This window comes from Phyllopteryx taeniolatus, chromosome 5 (genome assembly GCF_024500385.1).
Source record: "Phyllopteryx taeniolatus isolate TA_2022b chromosome 5, UOR_Ptae_1.2, whole genome shotgun sequence".
Lineage (NCBI taxonomy): Eukaryota > Metazoa > Chordata > Actinopteri > Syngnathiformes > Syngnathidae > Phyllopteryx > Phyllopteryx taeniolatus.
The window spans coordinates 27,353,192-27,379,694 of NC_084506.1; the positions used below are offsets into that span (position 1 = coordinate 27,353,192).

The 26,503-nt window shown below is 41.0% G+C and overlaps 1 protein-coding gene across 6 annotated transcripts in view; it reads right to left on the reverse strand.

Moving 5' to 3' along the window:
- The window catches only part of tln2b (talin 2b), a 108,374-nt gene that overhangs the window by 81,115 nt on the left and 756 nt on the right, over positions 1 to 26,503 (reverse strand). The window lies entirely within an intron of this gene.

The window sequence follows — 26,503 nt, forward strand, 5'->3', positions numbered from 1 at the left end:
CTCTCCAGGCTCCTACAAATTGAACATTCTGCCTGAAGAGTCACGACCTGTCAAGTGACTGCGATCTCGTGTGGGCCGCCCAGGCTCTGAACTGCTCCCCCCTCTCTCATTCACCCCTCACTTCACTATAGCTGACTGAACTACATCCACTTGCACCCTGACTTTAGTATTATGAGCAGTGGAACGCGACATAGGTTGGAGGGGTGTGATACATTGAGGGACTCTATCAACAATTTATATCCGCCAGTATGTTGAACTGAAACACACTTTTTACAATTTATATTTTGCAAACGGTTTGGGTGTACAAGCATTTGTTTTTCCTGCCTCTTTGTGATTAATAGGCTTTACTTACATTTTTTGTGAGCTAAGTGGAGCATGAAAACCAACACAAACTTAATAAAATCTGTTGTTAACGGTGAGTGAAACCACTTAGCTGTACGTGAGGAGGTTCAATGAGAGGCCATGTTTTAGGCCCATTGTTTCCAGATCAGTGACTCGGGCCTCAGTTGCTATGGCTGCTGCTGTGCCCACCTTTTCCTGGACATATAAGGCAGGACTGCAACACCGATTGCTTCGTGCACCATGTGGATGTAGAGCACACTCTCGCACAGCACTTCTTCAGCTATTTCAGCGAGTGCAAGCTTTTAAGAGTCAGTCAGAGAGTCTTCACAGCGTTAGGGTTCTCTTTATCTGTGCTGTGTGCAATCCTGAATTCATCCTGAGGGCCTCTCACCCATACTGTTAAAATTAGATAGATATGCTGAGCAGAAAAAGTGTTTGAGGGGGCTGATTTTGATCCACTTTGATAGTACATGTCCGAAAAATGAAAACACTCCTCTGTGAAAGTGTCACTTCAGTTTGACTGCTTTGTTGAAGGTTCTGCCGGGAATTCAATTACCATTTTGTTATATTTTCATTAACATATACACAGAAAGTTGGATATAGATTGAACATGAGCAGCAACACTTTCATTAACTTTGACCAAAACCGGTTTCTTCCCATAATGATAATCGTTTAACACCAAATGATCAATGAGGCTTTCAAAGCAAACCGTGCATATGTAAACTCCATCACTTAAGGGTGCATTCCTAACACAGCATCATGTGTATCTCTATACAGCTTTTTATGTCTCCCAGTGCCAACTAAAGACACTCAAGCATGAAATGTTTACACTGGCTGGAGGAAGCGTTGACAGAAAAAAATAAATTGAAATGCACCTAAAATCACAATTTATAGTGCACCAATTTGTCACACAAAATGGGATGTTTCAGTACACTGTGATTCTCAAAGTGTAGTACATGTACAGTAACACTAGTAGTATGCCGTCTCTCCCTAGTAGTATGCAAATAAACACTGAATTGAATGTTCAAACTCTGCATAATTTTACAATGGCTTAAACATTATTATTTTTTCATTCCAGGAGAGTACCTTTGTCAGGTACAGTTCAGTGATATTTAACTTTTAATTACATTTGCATTAAATGTTTTAGAAATGTTTGTCTCAAACATTTATTTAGGTATATTTTTATTACAATTTTAACTGCAATACATTTTAATTGAATCTTTACTCAAGCACAGTTTTTTTGAAAATTCACCTATATTTAAGTGAATGTTCAAAAAGTGCATAATGTTACAGTGGTTTACAATAACATTAAATATACTTTTTAGGAACAAAGGCTCTGCTTTTTTTTGATGAACACAAAAGTTGGTAAATTTGGTGATACATTGAGGGCTAAGTATTTTTTGGTGTAAGACGTTTGAGAACCACTTTCCTAAAGGGTTAACTCTAAATCTGTTTTGCTTTTACTACTTCGGCCTTTTGAAGATGCTACCACAGAAGGGTTCCAGATAAATGTGATTGTAGCCATAGAACGGGAAATGGAGCAGTACATAAAACAAGGCCCTGCAAAAGATTTACATTTGTATGTCTGTTAACCTACCATGCATGTTTTAGGGATGTGGGAGGAAACTGGATTGCCCGGAGAAAACCCACGCAGGCACGCAGAGAACACGCAAACTCCACACAGGCGGGGCCGGGATTTGAACCCCCGTCCTCAGAACTGTGAGGTAGATGTGCTAACCAGTCGTCCACTGTTCCACGGTCTCAATTTTGCAACTTCAAAAATATTATGCTTGGAAAGGTGTTTCAGAGGAGGCCTTTGAAGACTATTACTTCAATGTCAAAGGGCATGGAGCATTCTCAGTAGCAAAACTACAGAAAATACATGAACAACCAATCGCCTAACATAAGAACAAAATAAAAGTGCAGTTTGTAATATCGTAGACATACAGTACAAAGTGACAGAGAAATTTTCTGACATCATTCTTTCCTTCTTCCCCACCCTCCTAACTAATTTTTCCACCCCCTGAATGATGCCCAAGTTTTCATGATTACTAGAAACAAACAATTCTGGCTTTCATCTACCTCATGAACATCTGCTCAACTAAAGATCCACCCACATACACCAGCAAACACGCATGCAGTATATACGGTGAGACAGGGGTCAACTGACAGGAGCCAGACTGGCTATGTTAAATTATGCATGCTTCCAGAGCGGTGCATCACGACTGAACGAAACCTTTCGACAACATTATTCAGCCGAGCTGGATGAGCCATATCTCACAGAGCGGCAGCATGTAAGGAATGCTGCTATGCTTAGTTAAGAAGTACCGTACACATTTTTCCTTTCCATGTCAATGGGTTTCCATAGCAACTCAGGTTTTTGGTAATTCCCAGATCAGGTGGCTTTTGTTCCAAGGAAAATAGATAAACAGAGCAGTTAATCAATGATGCCGTCAATTTCCTCTACGGTTCTCTAACTGATCATGGAACGTCTCTTCAGTAGCAGTACACGCCAACTGGAAACTTTATTATATACACCTGTGCAGTCTAATGAGATCAAAAAGAGCTGCATTAACACAGTTCACATAAGGAGTCACTTTCACTGAGCATACAGGTGTTTCAGGTTGATTTTAGCAGTGGAATTTTTACTATATTGTCATTTTCTGTTATTACTGGCTGCTAACTTACAACTTTTGTGACCCGCGCAAAACAATACTGACTTTACCGAAACCAAAAATAGAACCGAACAGTCATGCCCCATCTCCAATTGTACTTTCACTGTAAAACTAATTGTTTGTTAGAGGTCAAACTGCAAAAAGCAGTATCCTATTATAATAGGATTTTGCAATTTTAAATCTTTTTATTTTCCGGCTACTCTCAGTCCCTTTAAATGTGGCGCAAAAGACTGGACTGAGACATCTCTGTTTGGAATACAATGATGCGTAATCACAGCAATCTGTGCGTGAGTTGAGGATTGTCAATGTGAGGGGGGGTACCCTTATTAATTACAGAATGACCTGGCGATAACCGCTGGCGACTTAAATATGTTCGCGGACCTGAGACTTGGCCTGCGTGTGTCCCGATGAAATTGACCAAAATCACGTTAGACCAGCGGTCTACCTTGCGCCAAGATTTAGACGTGGTCTGAGTAAGTGTAAGTGTAATTACGCATCGCTTCTGAATGCTCTCAGCTGATTGTGGCCCCTCCATCTCTGAAAGGCAGCTCCTATAGCTCCTGTGATCACCCTTGTTTTGTCGGAGGATCTGTCTGATTTCTTCTTTTTAACTGTTGTTGCAACTGGAGTTGGATATTCTGCAATAGTTTCAGCAAAGCCCCTCAAGTCCAACTTAACACGTAACAGCGTAACAGCGCAAGACCGCGTGGGTGTGCCTGTTGTGAGTGTGCCCGCGAGGTTGAGGTTTACTGACACCTCCCACCACCCAATGTTCTCTCGCTAAATGGTTGTTTTTCTGTGGGCACGGTGGTTTCTTAAAAATCTAATTGGAGATAGATCACAGATCATTTTACAAATGTATTACTGTCAGCTCATATTGACAAAAATGACAAAAAGTGATTTTTTTTTTTTTTTTACAATTTCCAACACACTCTTAAATTATAGCTGAGGAAAAGGAAGACATTCCCGTGTTTCAAAATGACTTTAACACTGCAAGCTGTACATCAAGAGGATGGTTGCAGTTATACCCCCCGATAGTGGGTTTTATACAAACAAAGCAATGGGAGTTGATCATTAGAAGCAGCCGTCTGCACAGCCAGGCCTCAGCAGCTCGGCCCGTGCTTGAATGAGAGGTTATCCATCTCACAGGGGAAGTCTAGAGGAAACATGCCCGCAGGCAAAATTATCCTCAGTTCCACTTTCTTTAACCTGATTACTGTAACGAGCTTAGCGACTGGTGGACGCACAAACATTCTGCATGCACTCACGCACTCACTCACTCACTGGCCATGTTTTTTGTTGTTGGTATTTCAATTCAACAAATGTATACAACAAATGTAAAAACGACCTAAATCGTTAAGAAAATCAGCAAAGGATACCTTACAAGGGCAGTTATTTTGAGCCCTGGCAAGAGAACTTAATTAAACATTTTCAACAGTGATATGCCACTGACTATGATGATGATGATTATTAAAACGAAAACCTCTTGTATTGTTTCACTCGATATGAGCAGTTCCATCGGAGAATTCAAGGGAGAAGGGCCTTGCTCAAGGTCACATATTTTGTGGATACGGGGGAGGGGGAAACACTGCTTTTTGACTCCCACCACTTTAGTCCATGCTATCCATGGATCTATTGTAGAGCTAGGTGACATGGCAGCTTCGGGCACTGCACAATGATAAAGACCTTCAACCATTTTTCTATGATTTAACCCAGTAATGTCCCACTAAAATGAGACTCAAGAGCTTTAAAACGACCCAATTGTTTTTAGTGGCCCATTTAAAGCATCGGTCTGCTTCATGCTTGACAAGATTAATGAAGCACAACGACAGTGTTGGTGGCCTGCCTGCAGTGTGCCACAGAGATGTGAAATAAGCCATGTTGAATAAGATGCAACAAACATTAAGAGCAGGCTTCTTGGTCCTCAATACTTAGGCGTAATTATCGTACTGCACCTTGGAGGGAAGTGTGTGATATAGAGTGGATAAGTAAATTGTGGCTTATGAAAAAAAACATGTAAAAGATATGTTCTCAAAGATTTTGCAACTAACTTGAAGATCTGTGAGAATGTGCACATGAGAACTTAGTATAAAAACACACTAAGAGTTCAGTACAGTTATTACTTGCTCAAACCCCTACCGAGATGGACTCCAAAAATGCTTGCTCAAGTATGCTACAGAACAGAAAATGTGAGCGGGTACCCCTGAATACAGAATGAGCTACTGATAACCATAGGCGACTTAAACATGTCAGTGGAGCTCAGTATGTGTTTGCCTGCGCCCTGATCAAATTCACCAAAATCGCCTTAGACCAATGGTCTACCTTGCACCAGGACTTGGACATGGTCTGAGCAGGGATAAGTTTAGAACGACTTTCTGACACCAAATTGTCATTGTGCCAGGCGCACCTCCAAGGACACTACTTCTGCTGCGCAGGAACGCCCAGCTTAGCACAGACCAGTCTGCTAAATTGGCAAACACGCGTAGCTTTGCGCTTGCACGAAAATTAGGATCTGTCGGCATTTGTGACCCGCTGCAGATGTGCTGTCGATGAAAATAGAGCCCTTAGTGTAAAAGTTGAGTACCACTTTTAATCATTTGCATTATTATGATAACTACTATGATTTGTAAATTATCATAATCATATGCAGTGGTGCCTTTTGATACGAGTGACCCCCACTTATGAGCTTTTCGAGATATGATCCACTGTGGCAGGTAACTCAATTGAACTCAATTCACAATAAGTTCAATAACAGCGACATACATCAAAAAGAATAACACGTTAGGTGGAATAACATGGGTCTACTGCCTCATGTCCAGTGTAAATCCAGCTGTAGTAGGGTATGATGGGTTCATTTTGAAGAACCCCTCGTAGTTGATTGGAAATGAATCATAAGCCTACAGTAGTACTGGCTTGAGTTAGCATCATTGCCAGCAGTGTTGATCACTGTTTTGTTGTGCTACCTTTGTTAGGAATGAAAGGTGCACAGAGTGGACACTGGATGAGCACATGCATGCGGGCAGGCAGGCAGGCACAGAATTTAGTCCTGCTCTGTTCGATAATAACTAGACAAGCCACCAATTACATCATTGCAGCACTGCAGGTATCTGACAGGGTTGGGATCATCTGACAGGAGTACCGCCTGTAGCTAGGAACCATCTTGCCAGCGTTTACATGCAGCTCGCGTTAACAAGACAGAAAGTTACACTATCCAAAGATCTTTGAGAAGCAATGAAGACAGCAGCATTGACCACCACCTCTGCTTTAACTGGGCACATAGCTGTGGCTCTCCAGCTTCTTTTAATCTCTCCTTTTTTATGGCATCATCATGTAATCAGGATCCGCCCACCGAGGGGAGCAGCACAGAAAGAGTGCCAGGAAATGAAATCATTGTTGTGTGTCCTCACTGGGTGTTATTTCATGGTATGGCACGGGCACAACAGGTGTAACTGTAAATCATGAAAGCACCACATTGGAAACAGCACAGACAAATCTTTATTTGCCAAGTATGTCCACACAAGGAATTTGTCTCCGGTAGTTGGAGCCGCTCTACTACGACAACAGACAGTCAATTGACAGAGAACACTTTTGAGACATAAAAACATTGAGAAAAACAGTCATTGAGCAATAAAGGGTTGCTAGTTATCTGGTAATGCCGGTACAATTTTTCATTTTATTTTTTTGACAATTGTGCAAAAAGATGCAGAGTCCTCTAGCACTTAGAGCAGTTCAAATGACTAATCTCGCAATAGTCCTGTGCAATGACCATTGTGCAAAGGGCGCCGAGACTTCAAGGAGTGTATGTAGTTTAAAGTGACGAGTAGTGTGAACACCATGAAGGGGTTCATGGTGGGAGATGACAGTAATACTTTTCTTAATGCTGCTGTGATGTCATTTACTGCAGATTGCCGTGCAGTATTAGCATCAGTAGTATTGTATGCTTTTAGTCAGTCGTCACTGTACCAGATCAGTCACTTTGCTCTAAATTGCCTTAGAACTCTGCATCATTTGCACAATGCTATTATATCTGCATCACAACACTAGTGGCGTACTTTCATTGCCCAATGACTCTCCATACTTGTGTTTTTTATATCCTAAATATATATTTTGTCATAGTACCTGTTGGTTGTCATACTAGAATGGCTCCAACTACCGGAGACAAATTCCTTTCTTGTCTTGTAACATACTTGGCCAATAAAGCCGATTCTGATTCTGATTACTATGATAGGCATGGCACTGATCATGACGATACTCTTTGCAATGTGAAACAAAAATACCCTCCAGTAATATTCGCTAGGGGAAAAAAAAAAAACTTACTTCAATGCATTCATTTTCACTGTTGATTGGTTTGTGTTATTAGTATGCTCTCTACAGTCTCATGATACATAATGAATGACAATGAATTTTGTGTGTGAGACGGAACAATTCAATAAAACATGTTTGATTTCATTCATTGACAGTTTTCACCATGCTCCTCTTCAGACTGAGCACCATCTGGGAGGAGTAACATTTAGCAGTTGTCAGGTAAAGGGCCATTATTCTAAATTATCTGCATATAAACTGTTACAATATAATAACTAAAAACAATTTCTGCCCGTCCAATGACACAATGAAAATAAACTTAACAGAATTATCAAGCCACAGCAAAACACCTTCCTAGAAACCAATGTTTACAGTCTCTCAATTTAAAGCACAAATGTATGCCATCACACACGAGATGATAAATGCTGACATTAGGCTGACACATCTTTTGGCACATTCTGGTAATGTGTCAAAGTGCATTCATGCTAAATGGAATAAGTTTCATTCCACTTTAGATGAAATTAACTACAGATTTTAGATGGGGCATATGTCAAGTGAGGTTGTATGCATTAAACGTGATCTATTTTGCTCTGGGGCAAAGTTGCGCGCAAGCCTTTGACTGTACTCTCCTTTAGCATGCAGAGTAAAAGTACATGCGGCCAGCCGCATTTTAGGGTCAATTAATTTCCTGGGTTTGCTACAAGAGAGACATTGACATACTTGCCTCTTGTGCTTGCTCAAAAACAGTGATTCCAAATGATTAGTTCTGTACTCTCTGGGGACTGGAGGCCGATGTGTAATTGTATTAGTCCTCTATGGTTTATCTCCAGAGGGAGGCCGACACATCTATATCATTGAGACATGCAGGATGTGCAAGCCCTGTATAGGCACATTAGTTGTCGGCATAAATCATTACTGCTGTTGATTTCATGTAGAGGTAGCCTCTTTCACAAAAAGACTTTTGGGAAATTCAAAAGGCAGCAACGGTGGGAGAATGAGGAGTGTGTGCAGGCCGCTAAATTCTTAGCAACTGTGTCGAGGGTGCTGTCTCCATAAATTTGCATGCAGTTCAACTTTACATTGCATACGATCCTCAACTACTTTTTGTCCCTCCCTTGAGTATGGAATGTATAATATTCACAAAGGACTAAATGATGTGCGTCACTTGAGATGTTTTCTTTTTAAAATTTGTGAACCTTGATTGCATGTAATCTGCACACAAGATGCAAATACAAACCAAAATTAACTGAATCTGAATATGGCCTGCAAACACCTTTTTTTTTTTTTTTTAAATAACTACTTCTTTCTCTTTTGTTTTGTCAAACATCATTTTGGTCTTTTGTGGGCACTGTTCATGGTCTTTGGTCAAATCGGAATCAACTATAGTGACTGACAAAATGCGTAAAGTGCAATACTTATTCAGTGTGGGAATTACAGATGTAGCGTATATTGGCGTTTGGATAAAATGTAATTTATTAAAGAAATAAATTCGTCGAAGCAGCAACGCCTGCGTTGCTTCCGGTTTACGTGATTTGACGCTTAACGTTATAAATCAAGTTATTTTGTCTCGTAGGGGGCACCACGTCACTTTATATATGTATAAAATTTAGGGAAAGCGGCAAGAGACCTTTTTATCAGTCTCATAATCTAAAGGTTGCTACAGTTTATGAAATACGAGTCCTAGATGACAGAGGTCTCCTTATTAAACTCAAAACACACACTGGAATTTTATAGAATATTTAATGAAATCTACGAGGGATCTATAGGGAAACACAAAGAGGGGTCTAACTACAACAAGGAAACATGAATAATGGTGAAAGAAAAGGTTACTGGACTAAAGTTGAAAACGTGAGCGTTTAATACGTTCGGTCTGGACGAGAGAGAGAGAGAAACAAGTTGGGATTTTGTGTGAAGCTTGTCGCCTCGGGGTGCGCTCGTAGCTTTCCTGCCAATTGACCTTGTGGCGAACCCAGCTCTTCTCCGCAGCTGCCTGCGTGACTGGTACGGGATGCTGGTAGTTCCTTGCTGAGTCTACGGCGACTGATCACGGCTAGGAAAAAAACGATCGAAGCCGCATGGCCGGCTTTCTCGATCGAAAACGCCGCCGGCTAAGTTGAGGCGAGCGTTTGCGCACGTGGTGATGCCAGAGACGCCGGAGGAGAAAGGAAAAGGAAGGGGCGGCAGCATGGCCAAGCCGCGCCGAGGAAAAACAAGAGAGCCAGACACGAAAGAGGAGAGACACGAAAGAGAGCGTGGAGGCGGGAGTCAGAGGTTAAATACCCAGGGGGCGTGTCTAAGAGGACGGAAGACCAGACCAGACCACGCCCATCGACTTGAATTTAGTCTACAAATTTTCCATAAAAGTGGTGTAAAAATCACATCTTAATATAAAATACTCCAACTTTGTACTCTTTACTCATAGAAAAAAGCATATAGAATGATTGTTAAAATTTTAGTCTTGGCAAATCAACTGTTTATGGTTCAATCAGGCGGCACGGTGGCCGACTGGTTAGAGCGTCAGCCTCACAGTTCTGAGGTGCGGGGTTCAATCCCCGTCCCCGCCTGTGTGGAGTTTGCATGTTCTCCCCGTGCCTGTGTGGGTTTTCTCCGGGCACTCCGGTTTCCTCCCACATCCCAAAAAACATGCATGAATTGGAGACTCTAAATTGCCCGTAGGCATGACTGTGAGTGCGAATGGTTGTTTGTTCCTATGTGCCCTGCGATTGGCTGGCAACCAGTTCAGGGTGTACCCCGCCTCCTGCCCGATGACAGCTGGGATAGGCTCCAGCACCCCCGCGACCCTAGTGAGGAGAAGCGGCTCAGAAAATGGATGGATGGATGGTTCAATCATATTTCATGCTGCTTGGCTTCAAACTAAGACAAACAGTTCTAAAAGTCTTGCAGCCGCACCTGTAAAGCTGACACACTGACACAGACATCAAGGCATACATTTGGAATATTTCTGCAGAGTTTATGAAATATCAAAACGGAAATTTTATCGTAACTTAGAAACAACTTTGAATGGAAGTTCACGGGTTGCAGTACTCTCAAACACTAGTGGGTGGCGCCTTCCGTGCACGTTTGAATATTAAGCAAATAGTTAATTGCTTTATTTGTCGATCTGTCCCTTTTGACTGCTGTCAGTTCAAATGAAGAAAATTACTCTTTGATGAGTGTAAACCACGATTTTGAGGGAACCTGCTAATTAGGTTAAGGTCCAGTAGGCGTCTTCTAGTGGTTGTTTCGCACAGCAGGGCCGCTTGGAAGAAAGCAGCTTATCACGTTGTGGGGGAGGTTTTGGCAACTGGGTCAGAGTCACTACACAGACTAGCTCATGACAATTGCTTGCCTGTTATGCATTCAATACAAATACCAGGACATTCAATGTACAGGAAGTGAAAAAGGAATAAATTATGGAGTTCCCCTTAGCAGCCATAACAGCTTCCACTCTTCTGGGAAGATTCCAGATAATATCTTATGTTATACAGAGAAAGGCAGAACAGCTAGGAGGGGGGAATTTGACAAAAAAAAAAAAAAAAAAAAGTCCTACTTGAAAGGCAGCATGTGGACTGGGGCTTTGGGCTATGTGGCTTCATTAGAGCGCCTCATAGTCTGCTGTGTGTTGCACGTTACTGAGAGAAGTGAAAGAGCGAAGCTGAAAAAAAAAGTGACAGCCAGCGAGTGGACTGGGGCTTCATGCTGGCATGGCAGCTTTTAAATGGTTCGCTGTCACGGCATGGGAAATTCCCACGATAATTTGTAGGATATATTCCAGCCACCGGAGGCTTTAAGCAGATATATTTTAGCGGCTTAAACATGGAGTTATGTGTCGACATAAGAAAGTTAGGAAAGTTGCTAGATGAAATAGGATAAATTTTTCCAGGTCGTAATACTGTTATTTGATTGACAGTTCAGCCGGGTGGGGTTTCAGCACATTCAAAAGACACGCCCAAAGCATTTGAGAGCGGAAAGAATGGATTGATTTTTCATGATTTTGAAGTCTCAATTTAGATAATTGGTGATTTTTTTTTTAATCATTGAAATTTGGCAGGGCTGTTAACAACACTCTCTCTGTGGTGTGTCAAATTTAGAAGAGGGACTTTAACTATAATAGTCAAATTTAATTGAATTGAATGTTTTTGTCCATTCATTAGAACTACAACCAGTGTTGGACCAGTCAGAGGGCTTTGTTTTGCAATGATAATTCTGGATCATCCCAAAGATTGAGGTAGGCGTTGAGGTCAACTTGTTTCACACGAAACTCTCTGCATGCCTTCCCCAAACTGTTTGTTGGAAGCATACAACTGTGAAAAATGTCTTCGATAAATTATTTTAGCTGGTGGAGTCCAAACCATGATTGGTTCATCATAATAAATTACAGTATTTTCATTGTGTTACTGATATTTTCATCATGTTGAGTTGCCCAGAGAATCAAACACGCAGTGCTGACACATTATATAAAATATTTTCTTTGAAAAGCACATTCACTTTCCCCCAAAATGCACCTGGTGGGCTGTTTGTGTGCCTCTCACATCACTGCAATGTATCGTCAAGGGAGACGAGCCAGCATAGTCTGATAGGGTTTTGTGTTACTAAAATAATCGTGCTTGAGTTGTGCTTTTGCAGGAAGTTTCCTTTAAAGGTATGTGATTCATTCCTTCAAAATGTTTTATATTGCCACAGATGTGGCATCTGTCGCTTGCATATCACTTCACTTACTAAACTTACCTTTGCAGTGACCCCTTTCTCTTGAGATACATGACAGTTATAATAGTCAATTCCCACCTAGGCACCAATAAATCAAATCAAACAGTGCATTTTTCTCAATATCAGCTCCTATTTGAGATCACAAATGCCAGCGATTATGCTAGTCATCGAATAAAAACGTCATTAATCCCTTATATGACAGAACAGCATTTGATACTGGATCACGAACCAGGCAGAAATAAACACAATGAAACATTCATTCATTCAACGTCCGTTCCGCTTAATCCTCACTAGGGTCGCGGGTCCACTGCAGCCTATCCCACCATGTCGGAGGAAATGAATAATCAGCCACTTCAAACAGAAAGCGAGGGGGTGTTTTTAAAGACATTTGACCCCAGACAAAGAAGGGAGCAGAAAACAGCTGTCAGAATGTGACAGACGCCTGGAACAGCAAAGAGTACCATAATATGTTAAATGTGTTGAAGCAGCATCACTTTGCGCAGAAGATAATAAAAAAAATTTAATAATCTTGACGGGCAGGCATTTGTATCTATATTTTTATGTAGTATCGGTTGGAGACAATGAGTTCCTCCCAGTTCCAGTTTTCCCCTTCTTAACAGCACTTTAAAGAGACACAACACATTCCCCATGAGAAACCACTTGGCAGGAATGAGAAGGAAAACTCCCCTTTTAAAAAGGAAAAAAAACAACCTTGAGCAGAACCAAACTCAGGGTGGGGTGGCTATATGCCTCAAGTGGTTAGATTGTGAAATAGCATAAGCATCTAGTACATGCAATAGCTAACCATTTGACCCAAAAAAGAATCATTCACTGCTTTTATTTATGCCTGTTGAGACCACCGCACATCCACAAATTCAATGGAATTACTGTAGCCTCAATAGGACTGCAAAAATAACACCACATTCTTCACCTACACCAAGTATAGTGAGTTTATTTCAGTGTCTTGTGTGAGGAAGCGTGAGCAGAACTTTAGTTGCTGCGATCCAAGCTGACTATTTCATCTTCCTCCGTGCAAGAGCAAGGATGTGCCTGGAGGTGCTTGAAGAATCTGACAATATGTCTGATCCAACTGAATCCTTGCATAACTCAATTTCTGACCTTTGGTGTATCCATTCCCAAAAGAAAATACTAGTTGATACAATCCCATAGAGGAAAGGCTACCACGACAAAACCATTTTCTCCTTTTACTATCCAATTACTACTGCACTCGTTCTTTGTTAAGCCCCAGAGAGATGTTGCGCCACACCTCTGGATGAAATAATATTTTGGACAATTCTATACTTCCAATCAGAAGTGGAATTCTATATGTTCTTCTATTTTCACTCCTCTAGCTAACAGTAACGTCCAGGTGTCAAAATAATTGTGTCCATATAGTGTACATGCACATGCCCTGCTGATAGATAATCCATTTTGGACACTTGCAGGATAATGCATCATTTTACACAGAATCCTGTCCACTTGTTGTGTGATGTTAAAAACGTTGTGTGTCATTAGAACAATGAGCACTTGTGTCTATGCCTCGCTGACATCCATCAAACATCCCAGAGATAAAAATGAAATACTGTATACTCCTCCCGTACATTGCCCGACTGCTGTGCTGAGTGGCTGTTTTTACTGTTCGGCGCATGTTTGTCAGCAGCGTGAATCGCTGTCGCCAAAGAATAGCCGAGGAGAAGAAATTAAAGCACATAATGGAAGAGGAAACAATGATGTCTATTTTTGTTGCAGTTGTATGGTAGTCTTCAGTGTCTTTTCTGCGATATGTTTCATCGAGCTGAAGGCATGCTGAATGGTGGAGCAAAATTGTACACTTGGAAAAAAAAAAACATGACAGAACGATCTTTTGAGAACTCGAAGCTAATGCACTGTGATATGCATGCAAGATGAAGTGCTAAAACATACAGCCAGTTGAGAGGTTGGACGACCATCTGCTTGACTTCTGGGGTCTAACATGGTTGCAGGAAATTGAACACAAACATTGATATTCAGCTCTCGCTCAGCTACCAAGTCAAAGCAATTGTTATGATATAAACCACCATTATAGCTGGGCTATAATATAGGCTCCAGCAGCCCGCGACCATAGTGAGGATAAGCGGTAAAGAAAATGGATGGATGGATTTTATATAAACAATACCTGTCAAAAATCAGTCACCTGTATTTGTTCAATCAGGCCAGGTGACCTTTTATGTTGGTAAGCATTTAGAACTGATGCTGCACTCGACCTTGAGACGTGGCATGATATCTGAGGATAAGGTCATCTCATTTACAAGGTCAGGTTAATGCTGGAAGATTAACAGATGGTAGCTTGTATGTGAACTAGCTGCAGTATAATGCAAAAATCCTCTTGTAATTGGTCACCATAGCCAAATCCTGGTGGACAATATAATGTGAATACTACAATAGGGTGACAACATAGTGAAAACTCCATGACAAACAGCTTGACAGCTTTTCAGTAAATACAGTTGCCGTACAGGAAATAAAACTGGCAGCATTTGAGAACTGTTAGAAATAAAAAAAATAATAATTAGAAAGGCCTAAATTTTTAATTGATCCCATTAACACTGGCATACTTTCTGACAGCAAAATAATCAGCAAAAATAATGACATTATTGAGCCAATTTAAATGGGTATGTAGTAGGGCTTCATTAAAAAAGTTAATGCACTGTAATTAAACCTTCTGCTATCTTGGCATATAGTTGAAAATGTTTTTTTTTTGTTTTTTTTTAAAGCTGTTTATTCCAAAATGATGGCATGTTTTGGTTAACGTTAAGTGCTCCTTTCATTCCATTGTGGTAGCAACACAAAAGAGTTGATGACTTGTTGAGTGATCAATTGACCACAGTGTGTCTCGTTCTACCCTTTAAGAGTGCCAAAGAGTGGTATTTTACAGATCTGTGATTTCAGTAGAAAGGAATTGCAAAACAAATTGCGTACCATACCGAGCTAAACTACAAAACTTAATATTTCCATAATTAGGAACACTTCTTGCCAGTTTGGCTTGATATTTTTAGCCACCTGTGACCCTGCAGAGCAGGATGATTTCCTGAAATGACGTACAGTGGAAGAGTCTATATCTGTTTGTTATGTTCAACTGTTACATTTACAGCTCCTAACATTGCGACAGGCTCAGCAGTGCATTTCCTTGACACATTATGTTTTTACCCAGATGGCATCACGGTATTCATAAGGGGACAACCTAGGCGATCAATATACAACACAAAGCTTAATGCTGTCGTGAAGACAACGGTGCTGGTTTTAATTCATTCAAAAAAATGATCAGGAAATCAATGCAGAATTGTGCTGGTAAGCAGGATCAATGATGGCAAGAAGAATTCGAGCCACAAATCAACGCTGATTGAGGCCTTGCAAAGAGAGGTGCTCTAAGGTACAGTGGTTAAGAAAAGGACAATTTCCTCCATTTCCAAAACCAAAGTATTACATGTAACTCTAGATACTGAGCCGCTGGGGGTAAGTAGTCACTTTACCCTGAACAAGGTCAAGGCACGCCTGATGAGCTGCATATACGTTGTACAAGGCTAAAGTAACACAATCACCATACATTAATGCATTCTTCGGGCCAATAATGAATCGTTTGGGTGAGAGTGTCAGAGTGGTTCACAGTTATTCGGCCATCTTCACAGTCGTGACTCTACAGAGTGTTCTCTCTCAGTCAGCAGCACTCAAAACCTGCGTGGCATCCCAGTTGAAGGTAGCGGGGACCGAATTCCCTTTGATGTCAAAATGTTGCCCTGTCAGTTTTCCAGAAGCCACGCTGGACTATGCCATTCAACGACAATATCATTGGGTTTCCTTTCTTTTTCTCTCATGTCTGTCATACCGCAACTGACCCTTTCTTCCTCAATAAAAAGAAGTGAGTTAACCTCATATCTTCCTTGGCAATCTACAGCAGTCAAGTGTGTCACTTCTGACACTTGCAACATTTCTGTATGCCACAAATAATGCCCAATATCATCACTGTCAGCAGTAGATATGACAAGTAGTGATTTTTAACAAGACAAAAAAATATTGGAAATCCAACATTGGAAATATTTTTGCCAATTCCAACAATTTTACCATGTGAATATATGGGCACAATATTTATCAAAGGTAAATTATGAATAAGTTAGTGGCACATATCATAAAATTATGTGTACAGCCGTGTAAATTGGTCAACAGGTACAGTAAACAATCATAAGAAGGTCTAATCTATTCAGAAACAAATCATGATTGACTGTGATCACAAGAAGGGTCAAAATCACAAAAAACACTGGCATTAAAGTCAATAGCGTGAGTATTCACTACTATTAGGGTGGAGTCCCTCCTATGTTTCGCATCTTTATGGTTCCCATACTAATAGCTTACATATGTTCAGCTACCCTGTCGCTTAACCTCCTTTTAGTAAGGCTTGTGTAAAAGCAGCCATAAGGATATTCCAATCGGTATACGATACCAGTTGTGTTACAATTAATGAAATTGTTTAAAGTGTGCATCTTTTCACAAACACATCATTTTGACCATATTCTCACAATAATTGCAGTTGCCACATGCAGGGAAACTTGCCTTTAGGTTGGTGTAACCTTGTTTCAAATTGATCCATTTGTGGATGTTCTTAATGATAATCTGGATAGTGTGTTAGGATTTTCAGATAGTTCATTGGTTAGTCGTAAATTGATATTTTTGTGTCATTCACTTTAATTCTAATGTCTTGCAGTGAGTTGTGAGGGCGTCATTTTGAACACTCAGTTAATTTATGAAGATGATTCCTGTCTCTGGTGTCAACAGTACAAAAATGTGTGTTTTCAAGTAACTTGTTGTGCAGTGCTAACACAGCCCTCGTGGTCAGATTTGTATGTGACGCACCACGGATGTGGATCAATCACGAGCGATCATCGCTGCCCATGTCACCAACCTTTGACTCTTGTGGTATTCCTCAGAGACTCCGTTAAGCCTGTGAAGCATTTGGCATGCTAATGAAGGGGGCAAGCCCATCAAAGCCTTTGCCAGAACATATACCTGTATAATACAGGTATTTGGAATTACACTTCTCATTTCAGAACTAATTGGATGAGTCTCAGTCTCCTTTAGACAGTAACCAAGAATATCATGTTTCGAGCATCACTCCAGACATTATTCACCATGCATAAGCAGTCATTATACCAGAATAAAGAACACCAGGTGATTAAATGTTCAGTGTAACGAACAAGACCTGCAGCGACCGTTTGTGCTGAAAAAGACAAAACACAACGAGAAAGTGTTGACTCAAACAGAAAAGCATACATTACATCACCAAGTGCAAGTGCAAATGAAACGGCCAACATCCTTCTTATTAGCAATCATTCAATTTGGAGTGCACAAACATGTCTGAGACAAAGGAGCTTTGGTTCCGCCACTCAACACGGGCTCCCTCCTCAGGCTATCACATGATCTTTAGCAGACATCACATGATCTGTAATGCTGATCATCAGTTTGCTTCAAAGTGGAGGTGCATGCTCCTGTCTTCAGTACTCTGTATAATGCATCTTCGAAAACACAGATTTCCCCCCCCCCCCCCCCGCATTCATTTCATTCAACAAATTAAAGACATCAAAAATGAGTTTCTTCATTTTTTTAAATGAATGAATTCTTCAGAACAAATAAATAAACTGTCATTCATTACAATCGTGATGAAATTCAATTGTAGGTCTAAATAAATGTTATCGTAACATTTGTCACAACCGCACATGAGAAACTGCCATCATATATACCATATCAACTCTCTTGGCTAAATTGTAGTCAACTATGCAATAAACTTAATGAAATATACCACCGTTTTGATAAATGCACAAATATTTGTGTAAATATTTATAGCTAAGAGCATCCAGCCATGAAAAAGGTAGATTGCTATTTATTTAAGCTGACATCTGCCGCTGGGGGAACCTTCAGTAATGTGCATTAGCTGTGAGTCTACTAACCCACTTTAGGCCCACGGCCCGTGTTGAGGACGGTGACGTAGACAACCTGTCGTCTGCGTACTCACACTGCCGTCCCATCTGACCGGCTGATGAGAAGCGCCACAGGCTGGGCAAGTTCTGCTGTCCTGAACCACACCACACATCCAATGACCTACTTCTGCATTGTGCTAATGTAACACTAGCACTGCAGCATCCTTTTAGACGACATGTGCAGTAAATATTGGGAGGCATTGTATAGTAAATCATTTTTAAGGGAGGTGTCTTCACATTTTGTTGTTCAACTTTTTGCATAAATTCAAATAATAAAATCCATTTTATTCTTGTGCCAGCAGACTATCTTGTTTTAATGCAAAAAAAGGGGTGACTTCGACGCTTTTTCTTTGCAATGCAAAAACTCATCCAGAAAGTAATGTAAACCAGGGATTCCTAACCACATTAGCATGCCGATAAAGAGATCATGAGGTTTGTTGTGGGAAATTCAATTTCAATTAATTGGTCCCAAAATTATTTATCTATGCCATCGGCGTTTAGTGACAGGCAGAACAACTAAATGCTCTTCCACGAGATGGTAGAAGAAATGCAATTAACCTGTGTATCCACTTATTGTGACATTTTGTTTGGTAGTGTTCTGTGTGCTTTTTTTCTAATATGGAATATGTACCTTGGCTCAATAAAGGTTGGGATTGGGTAAGACTGATGAAGACAGTCCATTGAGCAGTGAATGAAGTCAGCCAATGGAGGTACGGTCAGAGTGTGCAAGAAGGTGGGACGTAAACAAAAAACATTAGACCCCGCACAACCGAACAATACTAGATCCAGCCCGTTCTCTGTTGTCTGCAGCCAGGTCAGCATTGCAAATGCGAATCTGCTCTCAAGTGCCTTTCCTGGATGAATAAAGGTTAAATTAAAAAAAACAAAAAAAAAACACAGTGTATTAGTGACATATCCACCCATCAGTGGTGCTGTGTAAAATAATTGCCATGTAGACTCCCCAATTAACAATTAACTCCCCATTAATAGTCACTGAAAAGCCAGCCACTGACAGCCAGGCCTTGCAGGAAGGCAGAACTGAAAACAGAAACACAAGCAACAGAACAATGGAAGAATACACGCTGACTGAACTAGCAGAAACCTTGACAGTTTTGTCCTAGCTGGACACTTTTTGTCCAGCAGACAGATTTGAACAGTGAAGCAGCAGTGCTAACCATTTAACCACTGTTCTGGCCAATCCAGAAATATTTTCTTTTTCTCTATTTCATTTAAAACAGAAAAATCCAATCTGATTTAATTTTAATGCAATCCAACAACCATCTTTAATTACAAATGAGACCATTCTTTAAATCGGAAGGCAGGGAGAGGTTGCTAATAAAAACAAAATGACCCATGTGCAATAAATTCCCCCCTACATTGACTACCTGCCACATTCATCTGCTGGGAAATACACAGGAAATCATGAATTCCGATTGATGGAGCAATGGGAGAGAGAGAACGGCCGCCTGCGTCTATACGTCTAACCGGTGTTGTGTGGGGAAAGATCTGGAAGAAGGCCAGGCCCAGAAGTGATTGCAGAGACAGCAGCGAGAAAACAACACAGGACAGATCTATTTAAGCTGTAAACATAAAGCCGGGGTCACGTCGACAGCATGGGCTGTGTTTGAGTTCCCACCTCCTACACACTCATGCATTAAATATGGTTCAACAATCACATTCTCCAGTGACTCTTAAAAATAAATACATTTAAAAAAAAAAAAAAGAAAAGAAGCTTACTTCCCACCCTACAGCTGAATATCCTGAGGAATTCCGACCAGATGATGATGGCGCAACAGTTGAGAGGACAATCACGTTCTAATGAGCTGAGCAGAATAATAGTTGGTGTCTATTTGGAAAACATTAGCTATTTCTTTTATTACAACATTATATATACATATAATATTCATATATTATATTATATACATTGAAGTGTGCTGAGGTTTTTCCACAATAATTTAGCAGAAAATCCTTTTAAAAAAACAAAAAAAAACCATTATATTGTATCAACACTGAACAATTTTTTACATGACATCTTACGGAATTATTTTGAGAGCAAAACAACTATGTAAACTAAATCCAGCCATCCATTTTCGACATTGCTTGCCCTCATTAGGGTCACATGTCAACGGGAGCCTATGACAGCTGATTTTGGGTGAGAGACGGGGTACACCGTGGACCGGTCGTAAGTCAATCGCAGGGAACATATGGAAAAATAACCTAACATGCATATTTTTAAATGTGGGAGGAAGCTGGACGACCCAGAGAAAACCCACTCAAGGACAAGGAGAACATGCAAACTCCACACAGCAGGGCCTGAGCCGAGATTCACAACCTGAACTCTTGTGAGGCAGACGTGCTAACCACTACCACAACGTAGTGCACGTGAACTAAATGAACACCTGGCAATGTCGCAATGACCACTGTCACAACAACTGCCACTTTAAACGGGACTTCTTTACAGTTGCAGACGTTAGATTTACAGTGAGCACTGAAAGTATTCAGACCACCTTAAATTTTTCACTCTTTGTTATATTGCAGCCATTTGCTAAAATCATTTAAGTTAATTTTTCCTCATTAATGTACACACAGCACCCCATATTGACAGAAAAAAAAACAGAATTGTTGAAATTTTTGCAGATTTATTAAAAAAGAAAAACTGAAATATCACACAGCCATAAGTATTCAGACCCTTTGCTCAATATTTAATAGAAGCACCCTTTTGCGCTAATACAGCCATGAGTCTTTTTGGGAATGATGCAACAAGTTTTTCACACCTGGATTTGGGAATCCTCTGCCATTCCTGCTTGCAGAGCCTCTCCAGTTCTGTGAGGTTGGATGGTGAACATTGGTGGACAGCCATTTTCAGGTCTGTCAAGAGATGCTCAATTGGGTTTAAGTCAGGGCTCTGGCTGGGCCATTCAAAGAACAGTCACAGAGTTGTACTGAAGCCACTCTTTTGTTATTTTAGCTGTGTGCTTAGGGGTCATTGTCTTGTTGGAAGGTGAACCTTCGGCCCAGTCTGAGGTCCTGAGCACTCTGGAGAAGGTTTTTGTCCAGGATATCCCTGTACTTGGCCACATTCATCTTTCCTTGGATTGCAACCAGTTGTCATGTCCCTGCAGCTGAAAAACACCCCCACAGCATGTTGCTGCCACCACCATGCTTCACTGTTGGGACTGTATTGGACAGGTGATGAGCACTGCCTGGTTTTCTCCACACATGCCACTTAGAATTAAGGCCAACAATTTCTATATTGGTTTCATCAGACCAGATAATCTTATTTCTCACCATTTTAGAGTCCTTCAGGTGTTTTGTAGCAAACTCCATTCGGGCTTTCATGTGTCTTGCACTGAGGAGAGGCTTCCGTCGGGCCACTCTTCCATATAGCCGCGACTGGTGGAGGGCAGCAGTGATGGTTGACGTTCTAGAACTTTCTCTCATCTCCTGACTGCATCTCTGGAGCTCAACCACAGTGATCTTTGGGTTCTTCTTTACCTCTCTCACCAAGGCTCTTCTCCCCAATTGCCCAGTTTGGCCGGACGGCCAGCTCTTGGAAGGGTTCTGGTCGTCCCAAACCTCTTCCATTTCACGATTATGGAGGCCACTGTGCTCTTAGGAACCTTAAGTGCAGCAGAATTTTTTTTGAACCTTGGCCAGATCTGTGCCTTGCCGCAATTCTGTCTCTGAGCTCTTCAGGCAGTTCCTTTGACCTCATGATTCTCATTTGCTCTGACATACACTGTGAGCTGTAAGGTCTTATACAGACAGGTGTGTGGCTTTCCTAATCAAGTCCAATCAGTATAATCAAACACAGCTGGACTCCAATGACGGTGTAGAACCATTTCAAGGATGATGAGATGAAATGGACAGCACCCGAGTTAAATATATGAGTGTAACGGCAAAGGGTCTGAATACTTATGGCTGTGTGATATTTCATTTTTCTTTTTTAATACATCTGCAAAAATTTCAACAATTAAATTTTTCCATCAATATGGGGTGCTGTGTGTACATTAATTAGGGAAATTTTTAATTTAAATGATTTTACCAAATGGCTGCAATATAACAGTGAAAAATTTAAGGGTGCCTAAATAATTTCCGTACCCACTGTATTACCTTGATACCTGTGAATAGCATCTAGGGTTTTGTGCAAAGGAACTGACTGAACATTGCAAGTGAACCTGTGTACGGGTGGTGTGGCCAAGCACCGATTCACCGTGCTTTATGATTTCAATAAAATTAGATTTAGAAGCGCACACATTGTGTCCTTGCTCTGGCAGAAAAGCAAACATATATTACATGCAGTACATGCACACACAGCACATCTGTTATTTATAGATGGGACATCTATACATTAATCCTACTGACAATGCCGCTCATTTCAATTATAGTAAATAGGTTGCGGAAAAGCTTTCCAGCAGAGCTCCATCTCAGTAATATTTTTGGTCACATTTTGACAATTTCCTATTCCGCAAACTACAGACAAATGCAAATGCAGTTTTCCCCTGGTATAGTTACAGCCCATGTACTGTGCATGCATTTTAGGTAAACTGATTCTCTCCATTTTCAGTAAGAGATGTATGGGGATAGTATTCTGTCACTACACTCAACAGTCACTTTAGCAGGTACATCTTCACAATCTGAGATGCACTACCAGATGATAATGCTTCGTTTTAATTGACACTGGCAGAATGTATAACAAGATGGTGGGATTTCAGTTTGCAGTGTTAGTAGTGTAGTGCATTACATCATGCCGAAAGCTGTTTCTAATAATCAGCTGCTGACTCTATTCGTCTACACAAGGCAAAATATTAGATCATTACATTGTGCAGTTATATCTAATTTTATCTCCAGGCATATGGTCCAGCAAAATAATGATCACAGATGGGTAGTACATTAGTGTTTTAATTAAGTTACTGCAGCTTGATAATGGAGCACAAATATAACATTGTTTTAGCAACACAAAATGGTTCAAATAGAGGTTATGTCTTTTTAAAGATTTGTTCACGATGCTGCTGTGGAAGTTCCATATTAGTCCTAGTCCTACATGGTGTGGTAGCTTCTATCCAGCAGACTTACAGTATCGCTGAGGGACAGCCTTTTTGCAAAGCGTCCTCCCACCCAGGATCCGGAGCCTTAAAGCTATCGGAGTCGCAGCTGTCTGCATCCTTCTGAGACAGCGTGATCTTCCTTAGTTGCGTCACTCGGGTAAAACACACCACATTTTACTTTTTATCGTCCCCACATCCCTAGTATCCCTGAGCTGACCCTGGATATCCAGGAGATGACGTCGCAGCAGAGGAAGGGGGGTGACATTTTTCAGTCAAACATAGCTGCCAAATGAATGTCATGACAGGATAATGCATGGTCAGTGGAGTCTGGCATAGTAAGCTACCCTTACGTACCAATTCCATAAAACAAGAATACATTGAAAGCTCCGAATTTGAACACACTAAAGGTCATACAAGTTGCGAACGGACCAATGTATAGGCCACAGAACTAAAGTCCACAAGTGTGCTTTTTCTTTGTTTTTCATGTTTTTTTTTAATGCTCCAGCATAAAGGTACTACTGACAACAAATGCGAAAAATGTGATGATACATGTACTTGACGATAGAACCAAAATGAAACTTACTGCGACAAATGTGGTACACCACTCTCAGGTCTGTCCTGGCTGCTCAGTACAGTATGTCGTCGGCGACACTAAGTTGACAATGGAATGATAGCAAAGTCAGCTCTGTTGAGTTTTAGGGTCCTATTTTCTTGACAGGTGTAAATCCGGGGCGGCTGGCAGCGTAACTGTGTGACAAGGGTGGATTAGACCGGTGTTGGTAATTTCGTAGACCAGCAAACCCCGGCAAATCCATGAATGGGAAGGCTGCACCACTGTGGATGTGTCTCCAGCACACTTCATTTGCTGCCAATCAAAGTGGCTCAATGCATGGACACGTCTCTGTGCGGAAGAGGACCATGCGTAATCGCAGCGATCCGTGCGTGACTGGAGCATTGCTACTGCTTTTATTATTATATTTTTTTTTTAAATATAACAATGTTGATAAAAATAATAATATTTTTTTCCCTCTGCATTTGACTCAGGAGTGGACACAGCAATAACACATTATTAGTGGCACACACTGAAGAAGGGGACCACTTTAAGCAACTGGGGTATTGCTGTCTTGCTCAAGGGCACCAGATCCATGGATCCCGGGTTGCCATAGCCTCTCAAGCTCTGGTGTTTGTTTTTTGCCCACATTCTTCTGCCTGTTGGTGACTTGAACCAGGGTACCCACAGTGGCAGGCAACGATCTTAACCTCTGTTGTCATACTAGAGTGGTACCATACTTGGCAAAATAAAGATGATTCTGCTTCTGATTATTTAGGGCACAGGTGTCTAACTGAAGGCCTAGGGGCCAGACACAGCCCATCACGCTATTTTTATGTGGCCCGCTAAAGTAAATCATGTGCGTCTACGTCATGTTTCCTGCTTAATTCTTCACCAAATATTGAAAATAGTCTTTCATTTTAATAGCGCTGTGACACTGCAAAAATATTTGGTAATATGGGTTAATGGCAAAGGTTCACTGTCCTAGACCCCCTAAAACCGATCTCCAGCCCCCCTAAACAAAAATTGTTCTCCACAAAATGCCCTTCGCCCTCGCCTGACTAGCAGATCCCTGTATGCAATTGTTGCATTGCTTTGGATTTTGAGATCACAGTTTTTAAGTAGAAGATAAAGATTAGGGGTGAATCTTGGCTCGTCACATCATTTATGAGGGAAAGAAATGCAAAAACGTTGAAAGTCGGATAAAGTTAGGCACGTCACATTCGAACAGAGTATGTATATGAATGGTATAATTACAGTATACATTGCCGTAGGTAGTAGAAAATGTTTGTTGTGATCACAAGGAAAGATGGCACAATTTATGGAGCGAATGACAAACGATGAAAAAAACATGGACTTTCAACCCGAGCTATGCGGTGATTCAACACCACTCAAGGCGCATTTCATAGTTGTATATCTGTAAATAAATTTACTCCTCGAATTGTCCCTGCGACTGACTGGCGACCAGTTCAGGGTGTAGTCCACCTTTCGTCCAAAGTCAGTTCGGATAGGCTGAACAGGATAAGCGGTGTTGTGAATGGATGGAGGGATTGATGGATGGATGATGTTTTATTCACTTTTAACAAAAAGCTTGTTTTCTAAACCTTTTGGTCAGAAACCGGTGTTTTTGGTGAAACCAAACTGCTGATTACTAAAGAATCGAAAATCTTTCTTTTGTTAGGTTTGGTGTTTATACTGTCACAAAACACAATATTCTATGGGTCTTGAAAGATCAGTCAAAATGCTCTAAAATGGCTGGCAATATGGGGAACTCTGCTTTGAAAACGGCTACCAGTACACGAATAAATATTATTCTTGTATGAATGTTGAGGCTATGTTTGGCTGGAGACCATTCCAGGGTGTACCCCACCTCTCACTCAAAGTAAGCTGGGAAAGGCTCCGGCTCAGACAATGGATGGATGGATGACAGCTGAGAAAAAAAGCAAAGCATGAAGTCAACTGCAAGGCTTACATCATGGATCATTGAAAGGTGAGCAGTTTTATGTATTTTAGTTTTATCCAGTCTAATTAGACAGTGGTTAACTGAGAGTGGCTCCAACTACCGGAGACAAATTCCTTGTGTGTTTTTTAGACATACTTGGCAAAATAAAGATGATTCTAATTCTGATTATTTAGGGCACAGGTGTCAAACTGAAGGCCGAGGGGCCAGACACAGCCCATCACACTATTTTTATGTGGCCCGCTAAAGTAAATCATGTGCGCCTACTTCGTGTTTCCTGCTTAATTCTTCACCAAAAATTGAAAATAGTCTTTCATTTTAATAGCGCTGAAACACTGCAAAAATGTTTGCAACCCAAACCCTTTATAAAATAAATTGAACAATAGGTTTATAAAGATATAAAGAAATTTCTGGACTTGTGATTTCAAAGCTAATCCATCCATTCATATTCTATACCGCTTGTCCTCATGAGGGTCACGGGTGTGCTGGAGCCTATCCCTGCTTATTTAGGCACATATAAACAAACATTTACACTCACAATCAGACCTATGGACAATTTACAGTGCAGACTTAAATTACACTACTGTGCATGTTTTTGGAAAGTGGGGGGAAGCCAGACTACGCAGAGAAAACCCACACAAGCATAGGATGAAACTCCACACAGGAAGGTCCAACCTCCAACCTCTGACTGAGATGGATGTGATTGCTAACCACCAGTCCAACGTGGAGTCCCAAAATATTTATCCATCAATATACAGTATGCATAATAATATGCTGAGGCGATTACACAATTACAGTATGCGGTTTCACAGTCCCCCCCCCCCCCCCCCTGAGTATTCAATGAACCTAACATGCATGTTTTTTGTTTTTTTTATGTAGGAAGAAGCTGGAGTACTGGCGAAAACCCACACAAGCAA